The following is a 5594-nucleotide window of genomic DNA, read 5'->3' on the forward strand; positions in this document are numbered from 1 at the left end:
AGTAAAATCAATAAATACAGCATTGACTGTACAACGTTAAAATATTGTAAAGAGGTATATTTACATTTACTTGTTTGATTCATTCATAATTTAAGAGCCACGCTCTTGTTGGAGCTCTTGCCACTTTCACGATCTTCCATCAGGCTCTTAAAATGTTGATTACATCCTGATCCTAAATGTTCGATACTAAATCCATAACAATTTCTTTCGTATGACAAAAGTTGGCGAGTATTGCCTAAATATATCTAATTAGTTTTTTATTACATATTTTTCGTTCTGCTATCAAGTGGTTAAAACTTTATACGTTGAATGTCTTGTCCTATTATTATTTTTTTTAATTTCCATTAATTGTCATTATTTTTTATTAAGTGACATGTGTTTTTGAGTTTGCACAGAATATGTTTTTCGTTTTAATATTTAAAATGTTACCGGTTCATGTAAAATGTATGTTTTATAAATACAGTAAGTGATTGTTGTAAAATTTGCATTTAGCCCGGTCGATGTTTCGTGTAGTAAGCTAAATTTTTTTTTACTATTTAGTGCTTCTGACATTTGCATATTGTAATCTGTATAAGACATTATTTTCAGGCATAATAATAATCGATTATTTGGGTATCGTGAAATAATTTGTATATAAAATATTCTAATTATTCTTTACACCGTAACAGTTTAAATATAATAAATTCAATGAATTAGCTGACCTTTGGCACGTTGGTTGCCGATGTAACCAGCGAAATATGGACATGACGTGTTTTCCACGCTGTCGACGGTGGTCTTATTCCTCTGAATACTCCATCTATGATAATAATCGAGAAGAAAAAAGACTAACAGCAGAAATCAAGTAAAAAGCCCTTGGCAGCATGGTGTTTTTTTTAAAATTAGGTGTTTATTATATTGGCTCTACAGATAGGGCATAAGTTGTTTATGCGCAGAATTTATATTTATTCAATAGCCTTTACACGCACTTTCATTCACGCGAGAAAGAAGATTCATTGCGCCTTTTTGTAATAGTTATCATTCCAAAATGGAGGACATCTGACTATGGTCAAAGATATAATTATAGAGTTATTCTTACATGTGTCTGTGGAATTAAAAATAAGTATTTGAAACATACGTGCAATCAAGCGCGACAAAGTGAATACAAGGAATAGTCAAATGAAATTCCACGATTGCGCGCGCTGTCTTTCCCGCGCTAAAACACGCGCGCTTCTTATCGCACGTGAACGAATGTGTGTTTAAAGGCAGTTAATGTATCGATTTACCGGTGTAAAGAATAATTCAGCTTTTGCTTTGATTTTTCAAACGAGGTGTTATACAAAATGTATTTTCGTGCGTCAAGCTTCTAATTGTAAATAGAGTCACTGTTACATCTTCCTTTATATGTACCACATAACTTGTTAAGTACTCATGTAATAAATGGTTAAATATACCATCGAAATAATGTGAAACTCATATTGGTGGTAGCTTATTTTTTTATTTATTTCATTCAGGTTACTAATGGGCCATATTATAAATACCGTGTAGACTAACATATATATGACTAATATTTAAATAATTATAAAATATATAAATCGTCTGTGTGGTCATGGACGGACGGACGAACTGAGGACGGCAATCTGCAACAGTAGCGCCGATACACCAGCCCCTTCGGGGTTCTCATTCATGAAGGTGGGCGCATGTTGGTGGGGACCGGCCGACAAACGCCTTGAAACTCGCGTTGTGACTTGATTCCAGCTGCATCACCCTCAATGTTAGATTACTCCTGGACTGTATCTAGTCGACAATGCCCTGCTCCTTAGTAACTTATGCTGATAGTACTGTAATTTTCAGAAAATAATTTTTTGAACAGCCTAATAAAAAGTTTGATTGTAAATGTCGTTTATGCACGTGCCTCACTACCTTTCAGCCGCCAAGCAACTTGCTTTGTAAGATGTTTTTCGGTTGTAAAGTGACAAATGGATGTAGAAATATACATAGAATAAGAGAAATGATAGTTTTATCCACCTCAATGGTAACGCATAATCACAGGAGTCGCATCATAAAGTTATGTCTGTAGTGCTGTCCATATATGCGACGGTTATTATACAATCAGGTGGGCCGGGCAGTTTGTGATTCCAATCACATAAAAAAGCAACCATATAAAAAAAAAAAGGTGAGCCATGGCGGTTCTCTGATACTGCTATGATATGCTTGAAGCGGGGAGTCGCTTGAGCGGCACATCACATCAAATTAGTAGTATTATGCTATCACATATCATAGTGATGCGTCGCCACCAAAAACGGTCTGATCTGAGTCTGATGTTTTACATAAAATTACTTGGCTGTTCTCAAAATTATATAAGTCACTCGATTAATAATAAACTGGATTAAAGCAAAAATTACAAGTATTGGAAAAGAAACTTTAATGCTTTCACGTTAGAGTAAATTATTCAATAACATAATTTTTGTAGTTATGCCATTTAAAGTTACAGGTGTATTCAAATTATGTCATTATTAAATTTCAGATGTTTTTAATTTATATCGTTTTCATAGATAATGAGTTTCCAAACCTTATGAGTTTCCATTGTTTTGATGTAACGTAAGATAACGTTAAAGTAACTACCTATTAAATAAAGTACCGAACTACCTCTGCATGCCTCCATAGTAGATAAACAGTTGAATAGATTTTGTTATATAGCTACATTTTGACTTTACACTTTGATATATACCTATTATATTTTGTATGTTATATAAAACAGAGTAATTATAAGGGAAATAGGTTTTACATATAATAATAGTGCTATTCACGTATTGAAGTTGTATGCATGTTATTTTCCATTTCATGTAGAAGCCACTCAATCCGAATGGAATTGATTCTTAAACATTATAAACAATCTGACTAGATCGTGTGTTTTATTTACTGACCATCCTTTATTAATTTTAAGAAATGCCACAAGAGAGGTGAATTAAAAAAAATATTAGTAATATATTTTTTAGTGGATGCTAAGCACCCGCCTGCGCTAACGGTTTACGCTGGTGGGCACCAGTGGAGTATGATAGGTTGAGCATGAAGTCAGCTCAGTTTGCCCATTGTAACAAATTCACAGGAATTTATCAGAATGGTCTCCAGGGGGAATCGCGTGGAGGTCAACCTGGTGCATTGCTAGCAATGGGGTCAACAGCCCTCATTACTAACAATCCCCTTCCCCCTCTTGCTAATATTATAAACGTGAAAGTTTGTGAGTATGGATGGATGGATATTTGTTACTCTCACGCAAAAACTACCGAACTGATTTTGATAAAACTTTGTAGTAATAGAGCTTATACTAACACACATCAACATTACATCAGAATAACAGGCTAATTTTATGCGGATGAAGACGCCGGCACAGCTAGTTTTTATCCGTGAAAGTTTTGTAATTCCGATCCCCGTTGGAATAGGACAGGAGATTAGGCATTTAGATTTCTTTTATTACCTTTAAATAATTTTGTAGAAGAACAATAACGTATACATATATTTAATTAACAGTACTAAATAGTTTCAATCTTGCATTGCCTTAATTTACAATTTTCTAATTGTAATCTTTCAATTCAATTTTCCGTAATATTCGGTTATAGACTCATTTCTTAACGCACTAGCTTTAATGTCTACAGTTAATAACATTTGATTTGTAATGCTTTAAATAAATATGTTTGGATTTTACTCTTAGATGATTATACAATTGTGCACCCGTTTGCGCATATGCAAGCGGAGCACCAGTGGAGGATGAGCATGAAGTCAGGTCAGCGTCGTGGCAAATTCACTATGAATTAACCACGATGTTCTCAAGGCGACACCGCGCGGAAGTCAACCTGACATGGTTACTGTTATACTATTTCTGGCAACGCACTATGTAATGTACTCTGGTAAATCATAGTGGTCAATTCCTGGTAGAAACGCTACAAGGGGCGATATTTCATCCTCAATCAATTTGTCTTACCATTAGCGTATAGTTTCTGATGGATGGAAAGTCCTCCACTTTTTCATACATTAGAAACTCTATCTATATATCTCTATATGTATAATAGTCTAAAAAATAAATTGTGTTATGCAATTTTGTGCGTAAATATTATAGAACAATAAATTCGTTCGAGTTACGTAAGTACATATACACAGTCAATGGTATTACAATATGGGAATATATTTAATTGTATATTAATTAAAATAAAAACATATGAATTCGGTAAATATCATTTATTACCATTTAGTTATCACTAATTAAGTATGTATTAATTTAACATAAACTGGCTTATTGAAAATCATGGCGGATTCACTACAGTGGGAAATAACGCTTGGTTATATACTATTAAAAACAATGATTTAATTAAAATACTTCTGTCGCTAACTACAGTAATGTAATTATAAACTTTTGTCGGCGTACAAACTGTATGTAAAGCAATTATATTATGCTAAAATATTTCCATATTGGTAATTCTTATACCTATTCAAAATCATATACAATCTCCTGAAAACACGAAAGATATTTCGGCACCTTCCACTCACCGTCGCATGTCGGATAATGAAAATTTAAACAAAGCTGTGAGCAATAACTAGAGGAAGCCAGCTAATATAAACCTACGGTACAATGCACTGGTGTCGCTTACACGTTTCCGTTTAAAAATTACAATCCTATGTCTTCCCGCGCACTCGTTTCACTGACTAGACGTGAAAAATTTCGACATTACATCAATGCCTGCATTTTCACTCAGAAGAGCGGCGGCCATTTCGTTTATATTAATAATTATATGAAAAAATATACAAATCGTAGTACGGTAAAACTTATCATATAGATTTAACCATGAGAAATATTTACAAATGATTATTCCAATTATATTTTCACCATAGATATAATTTCCAGCAAGAAAATTGCATATTTCTTGACCACAAATTGTATAGTAATAATATAATGTGAATAGTAATGAAAGTATGAGTTATGCTATTGATTGATCAATTTATGACGGTCTGATTTCATTTTTATAACAATTTTGTGACATAATGTACAACAGATATAGTATGAAATTTCGATCCACTTTCATAGTAATATATTTATATTGCTCCAGATGACACTTTATTCAAATATGTAAATATAAATTTCACTTACAATACATCAAGTATATTATATAATATATTTAAACACATTAAAAAACATAATGATTTGTCTTTATATGTTTGTATATTTAATACAAAATTACCGAACGGGATGGTCGTATAACGTAAATTAAATCCTATATGAGTAAATGCAACAAATATACAAATTAGTACGTAATTAAACGCTAATTTGGTTTCACTCAATGTTAAATAAATATTGCGGGTTCAATTATTCAAACATACATTAATCTAATACCGAATACACTAAGAACCGACCCATTGCATATTTAAAGACATTGTAATAACTAATTTTTCTAATCATAGTTTAACAGTAATCAATACTGCGTTGTATTGTTTTAAATTTTCAAAGACATAATAATCATGATTATGTCCAATGTTTTTAATTGACCATATATCAATCAATTGTTAGAGTTACATTTCCCAGTTTATTTTTGTATTGTTTTGGTCAAATTCAAGCAAGGGATCAA

This window comes from Achroia grisella, unplaced genomic scaffold (assembly GCF_030625045.1).
Source record: "Achroia grisella isolate CSIRO2021 unplaced genomic scaffold, CSIRO_AGI_Agris_v1 utg567, whole genome shotgun sequence".
Classification (NCBI taxonomy): Eukaryota; Metazoa; Arthropoda; class Insecta; order Lepidoptera; family Pyralidae; genus Achroia; species Achroia grisella.